This window comes from Salmo trutta, chromosome 25 (assembly GCF_901001165.1).
Source record: "Salmo trutta chromosome 25, fSalTru1.1, whole genome shotgun sequence".
In the NCBI taxonomy this organism is placed as follows: domain Eukaryota; kingdom Metazoa; phylum Chordata; class Actinopteri; order Salmoniformes; family Salmonidae; genus Salmo; species Salmo trutta.
The window spans coordinates 40870426-40896370 of NC_042981.1; the positions used below are offsets into that span (position 1 = coordinate 40870426).

At 42.2% G+C, this 25945-nt stretch overlaps 1 protein-coding gene across 3 annotated transcripts in view; it reads right to left on the reverse strand.

Moving 5' to 3' along the window:
• Positions 1–25945, reverse strand: part of LOC115162574 (leucine zipper protein 1) — an 87827-nt gene that overhangs the window by 38918 nt on the left and 22964 nt on the right. For 2 of the 3 annotated variants that reach the window (XM_029714013.1, XM_029714015.1), the window contains exon 2: positions 21013–21109. The gene's annotated coding sequence lies outside the window, so the exon portion shown is untranslated. Of the gene's footprint in view, positions 1–21001; positions 21110–25945 lie in introns of all 3 variants that reach the window. The other variant, XM_029714014.1, reaches the window with a different exon arrangement.

A 25945-nucleotide genomic window follows, 5' to 3' on the forward strand; every position in this document is an offset into this window, starting at 1 on the left:
TGACCGCTAGGGGGCAATGAAGTTCTATCTACTCCAGTCATAGGCTGAATCTCAAACTGAACACTTGGCTGCTTAGCCCTTTATTGAGTGGCTACTTGCTGTTGATAGATTCAGCTTGTTGTAGAGTGCCTGCTGCTAACATAGCTTCACTGACCAACACAGAGATGGAATTTTAGCTAGGGATGTTGGGCACGGCACTGATACACAGTGTAGCTTGTCACTTATTTACAATAGTTTGACAACTTGCTGATGAAGTTGTAGACGTGTTCCCAGCAGTCAGTCTGTACTTCAGCATGTTTCCAAAGCACCAACCGCTACGTTGTAACGTTGGGTCAGCTAACAGCACAGTGCAGCAGCAGACTCACAAAGCAGGCGGTTGCCTTTCTCTGCCATTTTTCCAACGATGATGTGCGGAGCCATTTATATATCAGTGGCAAATCATTTGAAAGATGCATATTCTCCTACTAACCTTACAGCATTGCTGCGTTAGGTATTTGTTATATTTTTATTTTTCCCTTGATGATGGGGACCTGTTAGTGGTAGTTTTGTTTTTTTGGTTAGGGATTTAATGTCCTAATTTCGTTTAACTTTTAAACGTGATCAACCCTCGACTGATAACTAAAACGAACTAATAACTAAAACTAATGAAGGAAATATGAAAAAATATATTTTAGTTAAGACTAAATCTAAAAAAGCTGCCAAAATGAACACAAAGAGAGAGGGATGAAAACAGAGTGCAATTTACAACATGAGCCCTGTCAGCTTTCAAGTGAGAGATGATTCTGGCTCTCCAAAATGTACGACCTGATCAAGGACATGACTTTAAACAGTACCAATATGACTCAGAGCCCCTAGGAGCCTGGCTGGCAGCTGAACAGCAGCAATATTAGCGCATGTCTCCATCAAAAGAAAGCACCAAAACATTAGCCCTTTGCTAGATAGCCCTCTTGCAATAGCAGACCATAGAGGAAGAGATATGGAGATCTGGGGAAGCTCAGGACACAGACAACTTGATCAAGCGGAGAGTGGGTGGACGTGAGTACCACATGAATACCACTGACACGACTGGCCGCTCCTCCTTTTGGCACACCAGTCGCAGCAGCTTGTGTGCATCTGAGGGCGACTGCGGTTCTTAAGAGCCTTCATGGTCGCAGTCTCTAATGGGATGTGTTTACTGCTACCTCACGGGGACAGTGATGCAACAATGGCTGCCGTTTCTCCTCAGGGCCTCTCAGCTCCCAATCAAAATATTTGTCCCTTTAACCACGTCTGGAATGTCGGCCTAAGCGCTCGAAAAACGAACTGTTCGGGGGAACTGGGCAGCAAAACAAACAGCGACTGGTGTGAGTGGAGCGTCGGCCCTTAAGTGTCAAACATTGTAAACAGTTAAATAGTGAGTGGGTTAGGACATAGGTACTTATGAAATAGTGGGTTTCATTTGGGATGCAGCAAGGGTCCGTGATGGTACCCACTTAAATCTAAATACAAGATGAGACTTATTTACAGTGCTCGGAGATGACATGGCGCCAGGGTCTCTTGGAGCTATTTCCCAACTCTACAACTCCGTGATGCAGTCTGGGGTCGAAAGGCCAGTGAACGACACTCTTTGACATGGAGACGCCACATGACTCCTAGGCACTTGTCCCCAGGTCACATTGGAGTCACAGACAGACATATTGACGAGGCATCAAGACTGTGTGTGTGTGTGTGTGTGTGTGTGTGTGTGTTATAGCCAGAGGAACGGCAAGGAGTCGTATACCACTTAATAATATTTCAGCTAATTGGTTTCTCGAGCTAACGTTACTAACGTTACCTTATCCGATGTTGAAACGTTCATTTAGCAAATTTTCACAATGCTAACCATTCTTGTTCCACCACACTTGCTCCCTCACCTCAAACTTTCCAAATGCCAGTTGTTTTGTGGTTACACAAAGTTTTGTGGTTACATGAAGTACGCCTCATCCCCTTCTCACCCAACTCTTCGTTGTCGGGGACGCGCTCGTGTTGTAACTGGCAAACTGCCTTTCCACTCTCCGCTGCCTTTCAGAGCGCGCAATGATGCCATAACGAGCAAGTAGGTTGTCTCTTATATCTTCCGTCGCATGCTGCATTCTGTTATGTGATCGGATCCACACAAATCACGTAGTTGACCTATTTTGGATTAAAAACTGTGAATTTCCCCGAAAGGTAACTTGTTTGCATCCCTGCAGACCGACATTGATCACAAAAAGTGTGAAATGTGATGATGATTAATGTTATAGTTAATAATGATTCATAGGCCCACATTCGAGACGGGCACATTTATGTGTGTATAGCTGTTGTAACAATGGGGATGATGAACCTGAGTAAGAAAGATAGCTTTTAATTAAGGAAGAGTTGGGAATGTAGATCAGAGGGAAGTCATGTTGTGAAACTAGCAGGTAGAGGAAGAGAGAAGAGAGAGAGAGAGAGAGAGAGAGAGAGAGAGAGAGAGAGAGAGAGAGAGAGAGAGAGAGAGAGAGAGAGAGAGAGAGAGAGAGAGAGAGAGAGAGAGAGAGAGAGAGAGAGAGAGAGAGAGAGAGAGAGAGAGAGAGAGAGAGATAGAGAGAGAAGAGAGAGAGAGGAGAGAGGAGAGAGGAGAGAGGAGAGAGGAGAGAGGAGAGAGGAGAGAGGAGAGAGAGAGAGGAGAGAGAGAGAGAGAGAGAGAGAGAGAGAGAGAGAGAGAGAGAGAGAGAGAGAGAGAGAGCTTACGCAACAGGCAGGCTCGCTAAGTGGAAACCGACGGGCAGAGAGGGAGAGAGAGTATGGTCGTTATTGGGAGGCCTGACCCTGTATCGCTCACATAAGGCTACTTGTCTGAGCACACCGTACAGGTGCTAGGAACATACTGTACATACTTACACTCACATGATCGCTCATGAACACACATGGTCTCGAACACACGCACGCAAGCACACACTCGACAGGTTCAATGAACACATATCGTACATACACAGCCTCAATAACCCTCAATACCACCAACACGCAACTAGGGATGTGCACTGTTATTCAAATATTTAAAAACGGACATTAGTATACGAATGCATTTTTGCCAGACCAAAAATTATAGCCTAATATAGGCCTTTTTAACCAGATTTCAACCCAGAAAAAGCGTTTTCTAAATTAAATAAAAATATCTATTTGACATTGTTACATACAAGGATATACCATAACATTTCAAATGATTAATTTAATAAAACAACAAACGTTTTTATGATGTGCACGGTGCGCCCCATAAAAAGACCGGTAGCCTTCACGTGTGCAGTTTGTTGTTTATGTTGGCCAATCAAAGCGTCCAAAGAGCCTCAATGTGTAGCAAGTATAGTGAGAGTTCACTAATGCAATGCAAGATGGAATTAAACGTTTGTGAAATGAAAAGAAGTAGGCTACAACCAGCTAGCTAGCTATATGGCTGTAGCCGTGTTGCCTTTGCGTCCCTCTCTCTCTCCCTTAGTCTGATCGCTACACACCGCCACATATAACCTCTGCAGGCAGCAATAGAGCGAAAGCCTCTCACGCAGCAGTGCTCAGGTTGAAATCATATTTTTGAACCTGGATGGAAAAGTTCATTTTCATTCTCTGTTGCAAAACGTTTTGCTACGTTGTGACCAAATAAACAGGGCCATGGATGTGTTTGCTCAAACAGACTTAATTAGTGTACACTGTTCCCATCACAGTTAGGTAAGAGCCTCTCTCTCTACTGGAGCTCTAATCGAGACTAATGGCAGATTGGCTGCCTATGACGTGCTCAGGCAGGAATTTAACATGTGTCACCTTGTGTGGTGCTGATAACTGAGAACACTGTGTTTGCTGAACATGATAACATTATGGTGCTTGAACATGCTGTAACTAGGAGGAGCACTTCAATTAGTCGATAAGAGTGGTGGTGATTGGAGACTGTACCCATGGCCAGAGAGAGGGATGAGAAGATATGAGAGATAAAGGAGAAAGTGACACACACACACACACACGAGAGAGTCAGCGAGAAAAGAGAGAGAAATTCCCACTGTGTGCCACTGACCAGCAACCTACTGTTTACTTTGGCCGGCAGCAAACAAACGGTTTACAGAGGAAGGGACATTGGGAGCTCACTCACTCAAAGAACAATAACTTAGTTTCTACCCCCCACAGACTGTCTGACAACCAACAACCATTGACACACATAAATACACATGCTGAATTCCAAACTGCGGTGTACATTCAAACTCATACCAACACAACCAAGGCCTCTACTAATTTACCATTAGACTAGATACACACACAGCTTGAAAATGCTCCACTTCTTACAGCATAAAGCCATGTTAATAAAATGCACAAGCATTTTTACATGTGCAATAAGAAATCCACACCAATTAAAAACAAACATAACTCAATATCTAATTAAGTGGGCTATACAAGACTAAATGGTATTTAGTATCCAGCACATTTACATTGATGTGAAGACTGAAATGTTGTTGATTAATGTCCACTATCCTTGTCAAATAAATACATTCCTTAAAATGGTGAGACGTTCCACTGCTTTTCTATACCCAAGGCAACTGAATCATCTCTGCTCTCCTCTATTGACTACCATCCACGTTCAAGGACAGAGAGAAACAACCTCATTATGATTCTACCGCCGCCCAACCCCCCTCCATCTCTCCTCCCCCTCTCCCACCAGGACAGAGAGGAGATGAGGGCTAATCAGTTAGGTGGCCCACAGTGATGGATGGAGTCTTTACGAACCACCAAGTCTCCTGACACTTAACTGACTGCTTCCATACGTTGTCTATGTCGACACACACACACACCTTTTTTTTTTTAAAGAGTTGCGTTGGACTTGAGTGAGCACCAACCACCACGGAAATCTCAACCTCCTCCAATCATCCACCCTCCCCCACCCTCAGCCCACTATTTCTGCTATCAGCCTCCACAGACACTACCACCACCAGCCATAATAGATGTGCCTGTCAGCATCAATGGAAGGGGGGGGTTACAGGGAGGGCACACTGGCTCAAAGCGTTATACCAGCTCAAGGTTACAGCACAACACAACACAAGGCAGGGACAATACAATACAGCAATATAACTATCAAGGACAGTGAGAGGACATTCTAATACTGGGGCCTTCAACCTTTTCACTCCCAGGAAAACCAGCAAATGCACATCTTTTCTTATCATCAGGTGAATGATAACAGCAAGGAGAAGTAATCAACATTTTAAAATGAATAGATTTGGTAGATACCGTTTTTCATTATTTGACCTCCCCACATGATTGGGAGAGGAAGTGTAAACTAACAGCCTATTAGCTTGAAAGGAAACTCCAAACACATTTTCGCTAAGAGCATCTGTTTAGCTGGTTAAAACAAAGTTTAGCCAAACATGCATGTCCAAGTGAAGAAAGCTTACCAGCAGCACTTGCCGCACTGGTAGCCTATTTGCGGGTGCTTTTTCAAAGCCTATGCCAGATACTCCAGTGAGTTTAATTGGCTCCAATGAGTAGAACTTCCTCAGCATTAGGAGTTGAGAAATGAAGTTGATAACATTAGAAAGAAGATAGTCTTTCAGAAAGTATTCACACTCCTTGACTTTTTCCACATTTTGTTGTGTTACAGGCTGAATAGAACATTGATCAAATTGAGATTTTGTGTCACTGTCCTACAGGCAATACCCTATAATGCCAAAATAGAATTGTGTTTTCTGAAATTAAAAGCTTAATTGTTTTGAGTAAATAAGTATTCAACCCCTTTATTAAGGCATGCCTAAATAATTTCAGAAGTAAAAATTTCCTTAAGTCACATAAATTGCGTGGACTCACTCGGTGTGCAATAACAGTGGTGAAGTTATTAAATTACCCTTTAGATGGTGCATTAATACACCCAGTCACTACAAAGATACAGGCGTCCTTCCTAACTCAGTTGCCGGAGAGGAAGGAAACCGCTGAGGATTTCACCATGAGGCCAATGGTGACGTCAAAACAGTTAGAGTTTAATGGCTGTGGTAGGAGAAAAGTAAAAATTGATCAACAACTTTGTAGTTACTCCACAATACTAACCTAATTGACATAGTGAAAAGAAGACAGTGAATGTTACAGTTTTGACTTAAATCCATGATGACAAAGTGAAAACATGTTTTAAAAAATGTTAGCAAATTTATTGAAAATGAATACAGAACTAATTTACATAAGTATTCACACCCGAGTCAATACTTTGTAGAAGCACCTGGCAGCGATTACAGCTGTGAGTCTTTCTGGGTAAGTCTCGAAGCGCTTTCCACACCTGGATTGTGCAACATTTGCACATTCTTTTCAAAATTCTTCAAGCTCTCAAGTTGGTTGATCATCATTGCCAGACAACCATGTTCAGGTATTGCCAGATTTAAGTAGATTTAAGTCAAAACTGTAACTTTGCCACTCAGGAACATTCACGGTCTTCTTGGTAATCAACTCCAGTGTAGATTTGGCCTTGTGTTAGGTTATTGTCCTGGCGAAAGGTGAATTAATTTCCCAGTGTCTGGTGGGAAGCAGACTGAACCAGGTTTTCCTCTAGGATTTTGCCTGTGTTTAGCTCCATTCCGTTAATTTTTTTATCCGGAAAAACTCCCCAGTCCTTAACAATTACAAACATACCTATAACATGATGCAGCCACCACTATGGTTCAAAATATGGAGAGCGGTACTGAGTAATGTGTTGTATAAAGATCAGCTTTAATATTGCAAATAGATTGTAGCTTCCAACAATGCTTCATTTCCAATCACCCATATTTTTGGTAAATATAAATATTTAATATATTGTCCTTTATTATTTTCCCCTAACTCTACCACCCCTCCCCTAATTGGAGTAAACTAATGGACAGCAACACTTAGGCTTCTACATACATTTTACAGACACAATATATTTTACATTAGTAATCTTCTGTTTGTTTTTAATCCCATCCTTCAGCTCCCCTCAAACCCTCCCATCCATCTCTGAAGACCATCCAGTTTATTTATATTTGCCATATACACTACCGTTCAAAAGTTTGGGGCCACTTAGAAATGTCCTTGTTTTTGAAAGAAAAGCTATTTTTTTGTCCATTAAAATAACATCAAATTGATCAGAAATAAACAGTGAAGATGAGACTCCGGGATGCTGGCCTTCTAGGCAGAGTTGCTCTGTCCAGTGTCTGTGTTCTTTTGCCCATCTTAATCTTTTCTTTTTATTGACCAGTCTGAAATATGGCTCTCTCTTTGCGACTCTGCCTAGAAGGCCAGCATCCCGGAGTCGCCTCTTGTCTGTTGACTTTGAGACCGGTGTTTTGCGGGTACGATTTAATGAAGCTGCCAGTTGAGGACTTGTGAGGCGTCTGTTCCTCAAACTAGACACTCTAATGTACTTGTCCTCTTGCTCATTTGTGCACCGGGGCCTCCCACTCCCCTTTCTATTCTGGTTAGAGACAGTTTGCGCTGTTCTGTGAAGGGAGTAGTACACAATGTTGTACGAGATCTTCAGTTTCTTGGCAATTTCTTGCATGGAATAGCCTTCATTTCTCAGAACAAGAATAGACTAACGGGTTTCAGAAGAAAGTTCTTTGTTTCTGGCCATTTTGAGCCTGTAATCGAACCCACAAATGCTGATGCTCCAACTACTCAACTAGTCTAAAGGCCAGTTTTATTTCTTCTTTAATCAGAACAGTTTTCAGCTGTGCTAACATAATAGCAAAATGGTTTTCTAATGATCAATTAGCCTTTTAAAATTATAAACTTAGATTAGCTGACACAACGTGCCATTGGAACACAGGAGTGATGGTTACTGATAATGGGCCTCTGTACGCCTACGCAGATATTCCATAAAAACAATCTGCCGTTTCCAGCTACAATCGTCATTTACAACATTAACAATGTCTACACTGTATTTCTGATTAATTTGATGTTATTTTAATGGACAAACAATGTGCTCTTCTTTCAAAAACAAGGACATTTCTAAATGACCCCAAACTTTTGAACGGTAGTGTTCTAACTGTGCTGTTTCACAGAAGTTCTGAACCTATATAGATTTTATGGACACAGTATACATTAGTTATCTTGTTTTAGTCCCACCCTTCAGCTCCACTCAACCCCTCCCATCTATCTCTTAATACCATCCATTTTGTATTTCTATATGCCATGTACAGTGCATTCGGAAAGTATTCAGACCCCATGACTTTTTCCACATTGTTACATTACAGCCTTATTCTAAAATTGATGAAATTATTTTTTCCCCCTCATCATTCTACACACAATTCCCCACAATGACAAAGCGAAAACCGTTTGAGATATTTTTGCAAAAAGTACTCAGACCCTTTGCTATGAGACTCGAATGTTTCCACTGATCGTCCTTGAGATGTTACTACAACTTGATTGGAGTCCACCTGTGGTAAATTCGATTGATTGGACATGTCTATATAAGGTCCCACAGTTGACAGTACATGTCAGAGCAAAAACAAAGCAATGACATCAAAGAAATTGTCCGTAGAGCTCCATGACTGTGTCGAGGCACAGATCTGGAGAAGGGTACCAAAACATTTCTGCACCATTGCAGGTCCCCAAGAACACAGTGGCCTCCATCATTCTTAAATGGAAGAAGTTTGGAACCACCAAGACTCTTCCTAGAGCTGGCCGCCCGGGCCAAACTGAGCAATCGGGGAGAAGGGCCTTGGTCAGGGAGGTGACCAAGAACCCGATGGTCATTCTGACACAGCTCCAGAGTTCCTCTGTGGAGATGGAAGAACCTTCCAGAAGGACAACCATCTCTGCAGCACTCCACCAATCAATCCTTTATGGTAGAGTGGCCAGACGGAAGCCACTCCTCAGCCTGCTTGGAATTTGCCAAAAGGCACCTAAAGGACTCTCAAACCATGAAAAAACTAAATCAGCTCTACTACCTCTTAACTCAGCTATGAGAAGCATGCAACTACCACCCATGATCTCAGTGAAGAAACAAATCACCTACTTAGGCATTACTATATCCCCCTCTACTCACACTACTTGCAGGAAGAACTACTTAGAAACCTTTCAAAATATCCTAAAAGACAAAAAGATGGTCCGCTATGGCCACTTCTTTGCATGCTAGAATCTCAATTATTAAAATGAATGTCCTCCCTCGTATCAATTTTATGAGTTCCATGTTACCACTGTCTTCTCCTATAGACAATTGGTCTAAACTTGACTCCGTCATAAAGAAGTTCATTTGGGGGAGAAAGAGACCACAGATTAAATATGCAACACTACAGAGAACAAAAGCATCACGTGGACTAATCTAAAAAGTTATCACCTATCATTTCAAATGAATTTCCTGAAGACCTGGTTAAACCCTGAGGCTTCTGTTCCTTGGCGTGCTATAGAAGAGTCAATCGTTTCATCAATTAGATTACAAAATGTATTATTTTCTGGATTGACTCCTAAAACAATTTGCATTATTGTTTGGACCCATTATAGCATACACAGTAAATGTGTGGAAAACTACTTAAATGGAATTCATACTCTCCAATATGGCCTAACAAAGAATTCTTAGTGTGTGAGAAACCATTTATATCGGATTCTTGGTCTAAGAAGGGTATTTATACTTTTAAAGACATATTCAATGCGAATGTGAAATCCACCAGTGTTTTAATGTCCCAGCTTCATCATTTAGTCTTTACCTTCAACTCTGCCTAGCCATGCAAGCCTATGGGTTCCCCTGGGGAGCAGAATAAGCAGTACACCCATTGGTCAAACTTCCAACGAACAGACGGCCCTCAAAAGGAGTTGATTTTGATATCTACAGTCAATTCTAGCAGCACAAAAACCATTAACTTTATCCACTGTATGTCAAAAGGAGTTTACACTTGCTGACAGACAAATAAAAACCGGAGACAGTATGGAAAAAATATTAGGATCATCTGGAAACCCCAATCACTAATTCATTAATTACAAAATATGCCATAGAACCAACCTAACACCTCAAAAAAGGCATCACATGGGTATTAGTCCATCGTCATTATGTGTGTTCTAAACCACAGGGGACCTTGGTACTTTTCAGCATGTGCTGCGGAAATGCCAGGTGGTGGTTGAATTCTGGGGGAAAGTCAACAATGTCATCTCTGTACTTATAGATAAAATATTGCCATTAGATCCTATAGTGATGTTGCTTTGTGATGACTGACTTGCACTTGTCAGAACACCAACGGAGAGTGTGGTTGTCAAGAACCACAGCAACGAAGAAAATGAATGTACAAAGGTGGATTCCACCTCGTCGGTTACCATTGCAACAATGGCTGCTCGCATTTAAGGAAATTGTACTTATGGAGCTCTCCACGGCCAAGATACACAGGGCCAAGGTGTCCACTCTGAACATATGGGAAAAAAGCAGCAGCAGACATTTCCTAACTCTTAACCAACGGGCCTTTACATCCATGAATGTGTATCAATAATCTGAGCCTATTTCTGAGACTATGATGTATTGTTCAGTAGATTTACTATGTAATAATAAAAACAAATCTCATGATTAATTCATTTAATTTACATTTTATGTTATCAGATTGCCGGTGGGGGGGATTCAAAATGATATATCCATAAATGTATTGTATGAATTCTCTGGTCTGATGAAACAAAGTTTGTACTCATTTGCCTGAATGCCAAGCATCACATCTGACGGAAAACTTGCACCATCCCTACGGTGAAGCATGGTGGTGGCAGCATCATGCTGTGGGGATGTTTTTCAGCTGCAGGGACTGGGAGACTAGTTAGGAACGAGACAAAGACCTTCCAACACCTTCCAACAGGACAACGACCCTTAGCACACAGCCAAGACAAGACTTGAACCTGATCGAACATCTCTGGAGAGACCTGAAAATAGCTGTGCTCCCCATCCAACCTGACAGAGCTCGAGAGGATCTGCAGAGAAGAATGGGAGAAATGATTTAATCGATTTTAGAATAAGGCTGTAACGTAACAAAATGTGGAAAAAGTCAAGAGGTCTGAATATTTTCTGAATGCACTATTTTTCAACTGTGCTGTTTTACAAAAGTTCTGAACCTTTGTATTCTCATAGTTTCTACATTTGTAAATTAAAGATAAACATTTTTGCTAAAAGTATTATATTATTGATCGATTGACTAAGACCCAGCAGTGCTATTTGCAGAGTTAGCTACAGGTAAATGTTGCAATTCTTCAGCCATTCCTGGACCTGCAACCAAAAACAAGCTACATATGGAGAGGACCCAAACAAAGGATCTAAGGATTCTGTCTCTTCGCAGCAAAAACTGCAGAGCTAAATTAATCCGGCTTCGTTTTGCGAAGCCAGTTCATGAACCATGTGCCATAGAATCAGTACATCGAAAATCTTTTCAACTATTTTGCAATTTATATGGCACAGCTGTCAAATTTTTGGTCCTTAAATTAAAACTGTTTTTTTATTTATCACCATTTTCTTTTACCAATTGTTGTCTTTAATACAGGGCTGACAGACAAGTTCCTTACAAATATAACACTTTGTATTCAGGACAAAAAGTAAATTACTTTGCCACATTTTTTGCAGTATTACTTAATTGTCTAGTTGCAAACAGTATGCATGTTTTGGAATATTTTTTTTCTGTACAGGCTTCTGTCTTTTCACTCAGTAGCTACTCTACAATACTAACCAAATTGACAATGTTGTTGATCCATCCTCAGTGTTCTCCAATCATAGCCACTAAACGCTGTAACTGTTTTAAAGTAACCATTGGCCTCATAGTGAAATCCCTGAGCGGTTTCCTTCCTTTCCCGGCAACTGAGTTAGGAAGGACGACTAACTTTGTAGCGACTGGGTGTATTGATACACCATCCAAAGTGTAATTAATAACTTCACCACGCTCAACGAAATACTCAATGTCTGTTTATATATTTTTACCCATCTACCAAAAGGTGACCTTTGCGAGGCATTGGAAAACCTCCCTGGTCTTTGTGGTTGAACGTGTTTGAAATTCACTGCTCGACTGAGGGGCCTTACATATAATTGTATGTGTGGGGTACAGAGATGAGGTAGTCATTAAAAAAATCATGTTAAACACTATTATTGAACACAGAGCGAGTCCATGCAACTTATTATTCGAGTTGTTCCCAAATAAGCATAGGACTACGGGCTTGTGATTTGAAACAACCCACAGATATTTCTCAAAAGATGCTAATGATCCTCGATTCTTCTGTGGCTAAGTCAAGCTTTCTGGTGAAGTATTATGAGTGATTTTCTTTCTGTATAGACACGAGTAATTACAGTTGAAGTCGGAAGTTTACGTACACTTAGGTTGGAGTCATTAAAACTAGTTTTTCAACCACTCCACAAATTTCTTGTTAACAAACTATAGTTTTGGCAAGTCGGTTAGGACATCTACTTTGTGCATGAGAAGTAATTTTTCCAACAATTGTTTACAGACCGATTATTTCACGTACAACTCACTGTATCACAATTCCAGTGGGTCAGAAGTTTACATACACTAAGTTGTCTGTGCCTTTAAACCAGCTTGGAAAATTCCAGAAAATGATGTCATGGATTTAGAAGCTTCTGATAGGTTAATTGGATGTGTGCCTGTGGATGTATTTCAAGGCCGACCTTCAAACTCAGTGCCTCTGCTTGACATCATGGGAAAATCAAAAGAAATCAGCCAAGACCTCAGAAAAATAATTGTAGACCTCCACAAGTCTGGTTCATCCTTGGGAGCAATTTCCAAACGCCTAAAGGTACCACATCAGCTGTACAAACAATAGTACGCAAGTATAAACACCATGGGACCACGCAGTCGTCATACCGCTCAGGAAGGAGACGCGTTCTGTCTCCTAGAGATGAACATACTTTGGTGCGAAAAGTGCAAATCAATCCCAGAACAACAGCAAAGGACCTTGTGAAGATGCTGGAGGAAACAGGTACAAAAGTAACTATATCCACAGTAAAAACAAGTCCTAAAATCGACATAACCTGAAAGACCACTCAGCAAGGAAGAAGCCACTGCTCAAAAACCGCCATAAAAAAGCCAGACTACGGTCGTACTTTTTGGAAAAATGTCCTCTGGTCTGATGAAACAAAAATATAACTGTTTGGCCATAATGACCATCATTATGTTTGGAGGAAAAAGGGGGAGGCTTGCAAGCCAAAGAACACCATCCCAACCGTGAAGCATGGGGGTGGCAGCATCATGTGGGGGTGCTTTGCTGCAGGACTGGTGCACTTCACAAAATAGATGGCATCATGAGGGAGGAAAATTATGTGCAGATATTGAAGCAACATCTCAAGACATCAGTCAGGAAGTTAAGATGATCTTGCAGTTTGGTGCTAAAGCTCCTTTCTGTTAGCAATCCGTCCGGATGAAAAGCGTGCCCAGAGTAAACTGCCTGCTACTCAGGCCCAGAAGCTAGGATATGCATATTATTAGTAGATTTGGATAGAAAACACTGAAGTTTCTGACGAATACCATCAAAGGTAAGTGGTTGGATTTTTTCTCAGGTTTTTGCCTGCCATATGAGTTCTGTTATACTCACAGACATCATTCAAACAGTTTTAGAAACGTCATACTAATAATATGCATATCCTACGTTCTGAGCCCGAGTAGTAGGCAGTTTAATTTTGGCATGTCATTCATCCGAATTTCCGAATACTGCCCCGTCACTAAAAAGTTAACCTGTTAGGGCTAGGGGGCAGTATTTACACGGCCGGATAAAAAAAAACGTACCCGATTTAATCTGGTTATTACTACTGCCCAGAAACTAGAATATGCATATAATTATTGGCTTGGGATAGAAAACACCCTAAAGTTCCTAAAACGGTTTGAATGGTGTCTGTGAGTATAACAGAACTCATATGGCAGGCAAAAACCTGAGAAGATTCCAAACAGGAAGTACCCTCTCTGACCATTCCTTGGGCTTCTTGGCTCTGTTTAAATAACATTTAGGATCTTTGCTGTAACGTGACACTTCCTACGGCTCCCATAGGCTCTCAGAACCCGGGAAAAAGCTGAATGATGTAATTCCAGCCGCTGGCTGAAAAACCTTAGCGCCTTGGTTAAGTGGTCTATCAGAGGACCATCAGACTGAGGCTCGTGCACGAGGGGATCCCATTTTTTTTAATTTTCTCTCTCTTTGAACGTAAACACGCTTTCCCGGTTGGAATATTATCGCTTTTTTACGAGAAAAATTGCATAAAAATTGATTTTAAACAGCGGTTGACATGCTTCGAAGTACGGTAATGGAATATTTAGAATTTTTTTGTCACGAAACGCGTCGGGCGCGTAACCCTTATTTACCCTTCGGATAGTGTCTTGAACGCACGAACAAAACGCCGCTATTTGGATTTAACTATGGATTTTTGGGACCAAACCAACAATTGTTATTGAAGTAGAAGTCCTGGGAGTGCATTCTGACGAAGAACAGCAAAGGTAATCCAATTTTTCTAATAGTAAATCTGACTTTGGTGAAGGCTAAACTTGCTGGGTGTCTAAATAGCTAGCCCTGTGATGCCGGGCTATTTACTCAGAATATTGCATAATGTGCTTTCACCGAAAAGCTATTTTAAAATCGGACATAGCGAGTGCATAGAGGAGTTCTGTATCTATAATTCTTAAAATAATTATGTTTTTTGTGAACGTTTATCGTGAGTAATTTAGTAAATTTTTTGTAAATTCACCGGAAGTTTGCGGGGGGTATGCTAGTTCTGAACGTCACATGCTAATGTAAAAAGCTGGTTTTTGATATAAATATGAACTTGATTGAACAAAACATGCATGTATTGTATAACATAATGTCCTAGGTGTGTCATCTGATGAAGATCATCAAAGGTTAGTGCTGCATTTAGCTGTGGTTTGGGTTTATGTGACATTATATGCTAGCTTGAAAAATGGGTGTCTGATTATTTCTGGCTGGGTACTCTGCTGACATAATCTAATGTTTTGCTTTCGTTGTAAAGCCTTTTTGAAATCGGACAGTGTGGTTAGATTAACGAGAGTCTTGTCTTTAAAATGGTGTAAAATAGTCATATGTTTGAGAAATTGAAGTAATAGCATTTCTAAGGTATTTGAATAATGCGCCACAGGATTCCACTGGCTGTTACGTAGGTGGGACGATTTCGTCCCACCAACCCTAGAGAGGTTAAAGACAAAGGAATTGTCCGGTTGGAATATTATTGAAGATTTATGATAAAAACATCCTAAAGATTGATTCTATACATCATTTGACATGTTTCCACAAACTGTAATATAACTTTTTTGACTTTTCGTCTGGACTTAGTGCGCACGCCTTGTGCATTTGGAATAGTGAACCTAACGCGCAAACAAAATGGAGGTATTTGGACATAAAGATGAACTTTATCCAACAAAACGCAACAAAACAAACATTTATTGTGGAACTGGGATGCCTGAGAGTGCATTCCGATGAAGATCATCAAAGGTAAGTGAATATTTATAACACTATTTCTGACTTTTGTTGACTCCACAACATGGCGAGTATCTGTAAGGCTTGTTTTGGTGGCTGAGCGCTGTACTCAGATTATTGCATGGTGTGCTTTCACCGTAAATCTTTTTTTTTTTTTTATCTGACACAGCGGTTGCATTAAGGAGACGTGTATCTATAATCCTATGCATAACACTTGTATCTTTCATCAACGTTTATGATGAGTATTTCTGTAAATTGATGTGGCTCTCTGCAAAATCACCGGATGTTTTTTAGAGGCAAAACATTACTGAACATAACGCGCCAATGTAAACTGAGATTTTTGGATATAAATATGAACTTTATCGAACAAAACATACATGTATTGGGTAACATGAAATCCTATGAGTGCCATCTGATGAAGATCATCAAAGGTTAGTGATTAATTTTATCTCTATTTCTGCTTTATGTGACTCCTCTCTTTGGCTGGAAAATGGCTGTATGTTTTTTTGTGACTAGCGCTGACCTAACATAATCATATGGTATGCTTTCGCTGTAAAGCCTTTTTGAAATCAGACACTGTGGCTGGATTAACAAGAAGTTTATCTTTAAAATGGTGTATAATACTTGTATGTTTGAGGAATTTTAATAATGAGATTTGTCGTTTTGAATTTGGCACCCTGCAATTTCACTGGCTGTTGCTAGCTTCCCACATACCCAGAGAGGTTAATCTATTAGGCTGTCAGAAATGACAGAAATCACATTTAGATTATGGTAATGCATCTTGACAGAACATGCAACTCATGTAATGAATCAGCCAATAAAACCATAACTTTCAAACATTTAACAAAATACAATTTGTGTGAAGAAAAAAAACAAAAAGCGTACCAGGGAAAGCACCGTTCTAAACAGTGCACCTGATTGCGGTTCCGTGTGTGACAGAGATGAAAATCTCTGTTAGAAACTTAGAAAGAGGGGGTATCTAAAGATGCAACAACTAGGATGGTTGCTAATATGACTAGGATTGTGCCTTTGGCTTCTGGACAAAGAAAGAAAGTTAATAAATAAACTAATAAAACAGGAGAGAAATGGCATAGCGGTGGGTCCAATAGGGAAGTAAATGTAAATACATTTGCCAAAATTATATAGAGTTGAAGTAGGAAGTTTACATACACCTTAGTCAAATACATTTAAACTCAGTTTTTCACAATTCCTGACATTTAATCCTAGTAAAAATTCCCTGTCTAAATTGGGTGAATTTTTGCCCATTCCTCCTGACAGAGCTGGTGTAACTGAGTCAGGTTTGTAGGCCTTCTTGCTCACACAAGCTTTTTCAGTTCGGCCCACACATTTTCTATAGGATTGAGGACAGGGCTTTGTGATGGCCACTCCCATACCTTGACTTTGTTGTCCTTAAGCCATTTTTCCACAACTTTGGAAGTATGCTTGGGGTCATTGTCCATTTAGAAGACCCATTTGCGACCAAGCTTTAAGCACCCAATGCATATGGGTCCGGTAAATTTCTCAAATGGCCGGTAAATTAAAATCATCCCAGTCACGTTTTCCGGCGTGACATTTTCCTATCGGAAACCCTGGTGTGTGTGTATTGTATGTGTCAAGTAGACCATAAGTATGTTAGTGAGAGAGCGCTCATGTATGTCGGCAACAGCAAGTGAGTGGGAGAAGAAACGAAACAGATGCCTTCGGGTACAAGTCAAAGACGCTTCAAAAGGGGACTACAAAGGGAAACCCAGCCGCGAGCTGGGAAACCCAAGCCTACCAGACGAGCTAAATGCCTTTTATGCTCGCGTCGAAGCAAGAAACCCCGAAGCACGCATGAGAACACCAGCTGTTCCGGACAACTGTGTGATCACACTGTCCATAGCCGGTGTGAGCAAGGCCTTTAAACAGGTCAACATTCACAAGGCCGCGGGGCCAGACAGATTACCAGGACATGTACTCAGAGCATGCGCGGACCAACCGGCAAGTGTCTTCTTCTGACATTTTCAACCTCTCCCTAACCAAGTTTGTAATACCTATATGTTTTAAGCAGACCACCATAGTCCCTGTGCCCAAGAAAACGAAAGTAACCTGCCTAAATGACTACCTCCTGGGGGCAGTAACGTAAGTGCTACAGGGCGGTAAAGGTAGGCAACAACACATCTGCCACACTAATCCTCAACATGGGGGCCCCTCAGGGGTGTGTGCTTAGTTCCCTACTGTACTCCCTGTTTAACCACGACTGCACGGCCAAGCACAACTCCAACACCATCATTAAGTTTGCTGACGACAAAACAGTGGTAGGCCTGATCATCAACAACGATGAGACAGCCTATAGGGAGGTGGTCAGAGATCTGGCAGTGTGGTGCCAGGACAACCTCTCCCTCAATGTGAGCAAGAAAGGAGATGATCGTGGACTACAGGAAAAGGGCCAAACACACCCCCATTCACATCGACAGGGCTGTAGTGGAGCGGGTCGAGAGTATCAAGTTCCTTGTGTCCACATCAACAAACTATCATGGTCCAAACACACCCAGACAGTTGTGAAGAAGGCATGACAACACCTTTTCCCCCTCAGGTGACTGAAAAGATTTGGCATGGGTCCTCAGATCCTCAAAGTTCTACAGCTGCACCATCAAGAGCATCCTGGCCGGTTGCATCACCGCCTGGTATGGCAACTGCCCGGCATCCGACCGTAAGGCGCTACAGAGGGTAGTGCGTACAGCCCAGTACAACACTGTACTAGGCAGTGTCAGAGGAAGGCCCAAAAAATTGTCAAAAACTACAGTCACCCAAGTCATAGACTGTTCGCTCTGCTACTGCATGGCAAGCGGTACCGGAGCCCCACGTCTAGGTCCAAAAGGCTCCTTAACTGCTTCTACCCCCAAGCCATAAGACTGAACAATTAACCAAAGGGCAACCAGACTATTTACATTGACACCCCCCCCCCCTTTTGTTTTTACACTGCTGCTACTCATTGTTTATTATCTATGCATAGTCACTTTACCCCTACCGACATGTACGACTAACCTGTACCCTCGCACATCGACTCAGTACCAGTACCCCCTCTATATAGCCTCGGTATTGTTATTGTGTTACTTTTGATTTTATTCTTTACTTTAGTTTATTTAGTAAATATTTTCTTAACCCTTTTCTTGAACTGCACTGTTGGTTAAGGGCATGTAAGTAAGCATTTCACAGTAAGGTCTACTACACTTGTTGTATTCGGCGCATGTGACAAATAACATTTAAAAAAAAGAAAAATGTTTAAAGGTTGATTAACATATACCCTCTTCCTTCCCCTCGCTGTCTTTTGTCAGTCTGTCTGGATGCCAGCCCTCCCCGGTTGGCACAGCCTGGCAGCCAGAGTGTTGGCATCAGATACCCGCTGCGGCTGCAAGGTGGCACTGTGGGAGCATCAGATTCACTGCATCTCTTGTGCGAGAGGCCGAGAGAAAGGGGTGAGTAACTAAGTGTGTGGGGGGGGGGGGGACAGCATGCGAGAGAGCGAGCGAGCTACAACGCGGTGGGGAGTGAGCCCACAGAATGCTGAACAGGGCTTTGCCAGACCGGAACACTGCAACAGGAATGCAGCATTCTCTTGCACTCATCATCATTACAGGCTAGAGGAGAGTGAGAAAGAGGGGGAGATAGGGAGGAAGATAAGAGTGGGAGGGAGAGAGAGAGAGAGAGAGAAATAAAGAGAGATGGGGAAAGGTAGGCAGAGAGGAAAATGAGAGCAAAAAGTGCTAGATAGATGCAGTAGAAAGAGCGGGAGGAAGATAAGAAGAGGGAGAGAAACAGGAGGGGGAGTTATGTAATGCTGTCGGTGGTGAATGGGGAACAGACGTCACACTGGCTGGCGTAGCTCTGCCGCTGCGACAGAGCAGAGACGGGAGCCTCACTCCCCCCCTCTCTTGGCCTATAATGCAGTGGTATTTAATGACACATACAGTAATAAACCCATGGAAATAAACTGAGGAAAGGGGTGGAACTATACAGAGAGTGAGGACTCTTGGTTTCAGCTTACCTGCTACACGAGTCCACAGAGACAGACAGCCCCCATAAATGTGTCTGGGATACACACACAGAGACAGCTTGATTGACACATTACTGTCAGAGCCATCTTTAAATATAGCTGATTACAATACATGTTGGGATATAGCCACTTCAGCCTCTACCCCTGGGAGATACGACACAGCATATCACATTCATACAGTCTATGCCCTTTACCATGGCAACTAGGCTTGGGCGATATACCATATACCGGGGTATTTCGAAATACGGACGGTATGAGTTTCAATACCGCAAAAAAATATAATACAAAAATTATGTTGGGGGCAACCCCACCTGGCAGGGGCGCGTGCTACGCCACTGCTTATAACTAAGTATAAGAAATCTGCGTCAAATAAATTATATCCAGCTCGGAGCTCCAGCTGTGCATTTGGTTTGCTAACGTGCTAGCTAAGTGGCTAGATGTCAAGATCAAGCTTCTCGGGTTACATCAAAGACATTCAATCCCTTCCTGGATCAAGATCCCCCATTGCCTAAATTGTTTTGTGCTGTAAATTTTAAATCGTGCCCCTTGTGTGCACATTTGGTAATACGTACACACCGGTATGGTACAGCGACGGTATGAAAATCTGGATACCACCCAACCTTAACGACAACAACCTAATGGGAAGACCGATTAATAAAGGCCTCTATGGGATTAAACTGTCTCCTTTTGTATACTTTATAATTTCACCACTCTCCATAGGTAGAAAATAGTCAGACACTCCACACAGTTACTAGCATGCTGAAGGCAGTACCTGTAGCCTGACTAGACTTGACCAGTCAAGCTGCGTTTAGACAGGCAGCCCCAATTATTATTATTTTTTTCTCCCACTAATTGGTATTTTGACCAATCAGATCAGCTATAAAAAAAAAAGTGATTGGTCAAAAGACAAATTGACGGAAACAATATCAGAGTTGGGCTGCCTCAGTGATTTTATTTGGCTTCCCCCAGAGCTGAGTAAGTTTGACAGAGAGAGCACATTACTGGGAGGGTGTTGCCAAGGGTCTCCAGGTGAGCCGGCACTCTGTGCGTGCGCTCTGTACATGTGCGAGTTTGCCATTCCTTGCTGACCTATGGGTACAGGGAAGGAAACGCGGCGCCAGCTTTAGTGCAACACTGCCCTGGCCCACCAGGAAACCAGCTCACAAAGGGTTCAGAGGTAAGGAATGGCCTTGGAATCCGGAACCTTCCACACCACATTTTCTCTGCGTTTCCTCTTTCAACTGAGCAGCTGGACGCAGACTCATTGCCATACACACAGTATGTGAGCGTACGTACACACACACGAGAGTGTCACCTTTTTTAGAAAGAAACAGTCAGTCAAAGGCAGACAGTCACAATTTGAGAGAAACAGACAGTCAAAGAGAGACATACGGTCACAGTTTGAATGAAACAGCATGTCAAAAAGGCCAGTCAAGGTTAGATAGAGATGGTCCTGAGAGGGTGTTTACAGACGGACAGACAGGCACACTAATATATAATAATATAAATACTGAACTGTAGATACTGTAAGCTTATGTGTAAACATGGCCTTGACAAGACATTCAAAAACACACATACCGTAAACTTACTTTCTATGGATACATCCTCGTGTTGGGTGCTAAGCAGCTGGTAAATGCGGCCCGTCTGTCACCAGATGGTTTCACTATGGAGCTCCATCCGCAAGCCCTATAACCGGAGGAAGAACACAGAGGACAAACATTAATATGAGTTTCTCATGATTCTACCATAGTAATGATTCGTAGCTTCATTTCACCATTGTTTTGCTTGGTATAGACACTTAAGTCAGTCAGTCAACCGACAATGACTTCGGTGTAAAATGAACCATTCGTATTGAGGCATATTGGCTACGACGTGGTCTGAGAAGTCGGTCAGATATGTGTCACATTTCGTTGCGCCTCAATTGTCTCATGCATGACCAGACAACTTGTTTTTGGCTGGCCCAACAGTGCTCCATTCATTCCATTCTGGCCCTATGTCTAGGGCTGGGAATTGCCAGGGACCTCATAATACAATATTATCACGATACTTAGGTGCCGATATATATATATATATATATATATATATATATATATATATATATATATATATATATATATATATATATATATATATATATATATATATATATATATTGCGGTTCTCACGATTCTATATGTATTGTGATTCGATAGTCATTTTATTGCAATTTCATGTTCCAAACATATTGCTCACCATATGCCTGCTGCAGAGGGACAAGAGAGAACCATGAGAAAATTTGTTTTGATCAGACAAGGAAATACATTTTAAAAAAGTGCTGAAAACAAATTGGCTCCCTATTTAAAAAGGAGAACAAGCTGTGAAGGAAAAATACTGGTTTTGGTGCAGGTATATTTTGCGATATGCAACTGTATAAATTTTTTCCCCATCACTACACACAATGTTGCCTCAATGTTGCCTCAATGTGGAATTTCTACTCAAAAGTGTGGGTTATGCAAAGACGAGTGATAACGAGGTCCTCAGAGAAGTATACTGTAATGTTGATATTGTCATGGCTAAAGTACATCATCTTTTTACCTAAATGTAACCACCAATTGACTCTCCTGTTACTACAACGTCAATGTTTCGGATCCCAGTTGGTTGGCACGTCCTTACAGATATTTCAGATACCCCAAAAGACCTCAAACAAACCCTCCATTTCACAACCAAATAAAGAAGTAAACAGGCTCGCACGACACGGCGACACACCATTATTTTCAAGCCCCAAACAATCTGAAGTGGCCCTTTCCTCGCTCTGTGTGGTTTCTCTTAAATCATTGAAAACCAAATGGTAAACTGAACATCAGCCACATCCTTCTTGAAGGCGGCCTCGGCCCTCATCCTTTACACGCAAAAACATGCATCCCCCGTCTACGTCAGCTGAATAGTAGGGAGTATTATTACGCCATTTGCCTAACAATTTAAACTACGACCACAAGCAGAAAGACAGCTTGAGAAAGTACATCAAGTTAGTTACTTCTGAAATTGTACCTTTCCATGATTACGCCAATGACGTGCCTTAAAGCATAAGTAAAACACAGAGAAAGGCTGTACTAAGGGGACAAGAGCAGGGGAGAAAGAAAGTGTGTTGGGGGGAAGAGATCATGTAGCATTTCCTTAACTCAACATTTCATGGCCTTAAAATACACGCAGGGTTATTTTGCGCTGGGACTAGTTTGCACGGGAGCCCATTTCCTGCGAGTGATTAGGGGGGGGGGGGGGGGGCTGTGGCTCACTCAGAAAGTTCTCGGGTTGTTTTGTCTGCGAGCGAAGTAAAGGAATGCCCAAATTAAACATGCTGAACAGGGCGCCCTGAGAGGTTCGAAGGCGGGAGGGGGGGGGGGGGAGTACAACACGAAGAAAATAATAGAACACCAAATAGATGTCATTTGCAGGCGATTTACAAACCGCAAGTGCATGCCTCTTGCTCGTATTTGCATTCCATCAGATAGGGAAGTTGGACAGCAATGTTGTACCCTATTGATAAAGCTGTCATATGCCCCGAAGGCAAGCAGCCTGCGAGCTCCTTCATGTCACTCAAAACCTGAAGGGCTTGTTGTAATGCGCTATTATAATAGGTTATCCCAAGATGAAAAGTACCCTCAAGTCTTCTTCTCTTTCAAACGGCTCGGCTTTTGTCCCGCACTGTACGCCCAAACATAGGGAAGAGAGTGAATCTCAACAAATGAAAGTACAGTACTTCACAATTCTCATCGTGATCACCAACAACAGTAATACTAGCCCACTGCTATTTGCTGCTCCGCTTCATTTCAAAATACTTACAGTACATTCCCCAGGCCAATGCACTCAACAGGGTGACTAACTTGGGTAAAAAAGGTATTTCTTGGACTTTACCAACAATTCAGAATTGATTGGTATTGCTTTCTTATAAAGGTCTGCTGCCCATTCAGGGATTTTGTGTTTGGCATGTCTGGGGGACCAGATGTCTCTTAGACCTCCAGCTCGGAGGGAGAGCAGATAAAGTACTGTTTTAACTACATTCTTTCATGGCCGATGCTGGGGCCCACCTATCCACACCCATCCTCAGACCAGCATGAGGGGAGGAGAGGGAAATGAAGGGAGAGGAAAAGTGGAGGAGAGGGAGCGAGAGACGGAGAAAGTGAAAAAAAATCAAGAAAAAGGGAGGATGTGAAAAGGGGATAGTTAGAAAAAGTTGGTCGGTCCAAGTGGGTGGGTGAACATTTTTCTTGGCCCTTGGCACCAACAGTCACTGTGCCCTTGTTTGACCAGGGAGGGGAAAAACATGCCTCTGCGTGCCAGATGTGAGTTATCAAAGTAATCAAGGGCACCAACACAGTCAAATTAAAAGATGTCTGTCACTGAGGGAAGGAACGAGAATGCTGAGTATAGCAGCATGCCACAGTGAGAAAATGAGAATGAGCAAACTGTGGCTCCATTAACTAACTGAATCCAACGTGTAGAACCATGACAGGGCATTGTTCGGTTCACAGCAAAGGGGAGGAGGGCCAGCTTGACAAATAAATCCAGACACACACACACACACACGCACACACACACACAAAAAAAAAGACCAGAATGTTGGATCATAAAAAAACTCTGGTATTCCAGAACACAAATGAGCTAGTCATGTCTGGGAGTGTTAAGGATTCCTGTGGGGCAGGAGCTAGCTACCGTGGTAGCCAGGCTTTCCTGTAGCCTTATTACTCAGGACAAAGGCAGGCCCATGTCACAGAGGCGGGGAGGGAGAGGCAGGAATGCCAGACGACGAAGTGCCTGACATATCCTAATATGGGTGTATGCAGGTCCAATAAAACAATCATAACGACCCAGTGTAAATCACCTTGTGACAATGATGAAAGTTGGCTACTGTACAGGGAAAACGGCGATGGTGAGCATTTCATGAAACCTACTAGCAAAGATGGTGGAGAAAACACTCAAATGCTCTCGCAACTCTTTGGGATTCTCTATGACTGTTCTTTGTAGTGCAGGACAAGGCTTAAATCTGTGTATGGGGAAACCAACCCTATAACAGAGATTTCACACTTAACTCTGTGTCAAGTAGGACATTTTAAGCGTACTATGGAACTTAAAAAACAGCAAATGTGACGTGATGCGAGTGAGATCCCAATGGGCATGGGGAAAAAAAGAAGGGGATGAAGGAGTGGTATATGAGAGGAAGCATGAGGGCCCTCCAGATGGCGGGAGAGTGATGCCTCACACATGGACCGTGTGTTGCCTCAGCAGACCCCTTCGCCAGAACGGGCCAAAGACAACAACAGCACTCCAACCAGAGTTAGAGAGAACGGATCAAACAGCGATGACGGCCCTATTTCTGTCCCCCAACGCCTGGATACAACAAGACCCTGCGACTTGAAAACGAGCCAGCAGCTTCGAAATATTCATTAAAAACAGAGCTGAAAAAAGTGTGGTTCACCAACCATTCTATTTTTACGGCTATTTAGCTTGCGCTGCGAGACTGCTCGCATGAGGAGTTTCAAAAGCATTGGGCTGTCTGGAAAGAGAGAAACCCAACCCACTCGTTACACGCTGGCCCTTTTCAAAGCGCTGATGGAGTTCGCGATGAGTCGTCTCGAAAATAACACTGAGGGGGGAAAAAGCGACGTATGGGCACACCATTGAGGAAAGCTTCCATCCGTACACGTTAGCGCTTTTGCTTATGGAAAGCAAAATAGAAAATAAGTCACTTGCATAGCGTCAGAAGAAAATAGGAGTACACTCAGAGTTGAGGGGGGAGTAAAAGGGGGTTGGGTCGCCCTAGCGTCTGAAAATTCCTTACCCTGAGAACATGAATATTTTCTGATTACAAAAAACTATCCGGAGGAGTTTTATTTTGAAAGCCGCCTGTTAGATCCCAGGTGGAAGAGAGACGGGTGCAGGGATTGTACATGTAGGCTCTACGTTACAGTGCTGGAGGGAGAACGACAGAAATACAGGTCCATATCCATTATCCCACAGGATTGCCGTACCACATCAGCAAGTGTCATCCCTGTCCAGCCAGCAGCAAACATAATTGACAGGGCTAGTTTTAGACAGTTCACATCCAGACTAGAATAAAGATGCGTCAGTCCGTCCAAACCAACCTGAAACGTCCCAACCTTTTAGAGCTAATACAAGACCCTTAAAGAGCAACTCCGCCACTTTTCAACATCATATTCATTATCTCCAGCACCAAACCAGTGTCTAAATATGTTTTACCCAATGACATCAACAAAAGTTAAACATTTTAAAAAGTGATTTTCAAACCCTACGAGATCTCAGTGAAGTGGAGAGCAAGAAAATACCCTCCCTCTGGCTAGAAACTCGTTGCAGGTTTTGAAAATCACAATTTCTTATTCATTCAAGGGTTTTTCTTTATTTTTTTCTATTTTCTAAATTGTAGAAAAATAGTGAAGACATCAAAACTATGAAATAACACATGGAATCATGTAGTAACCAAACAAAGTGTTAAACAAATCAAAATATATTTTTTGATTTGCCTTTGCC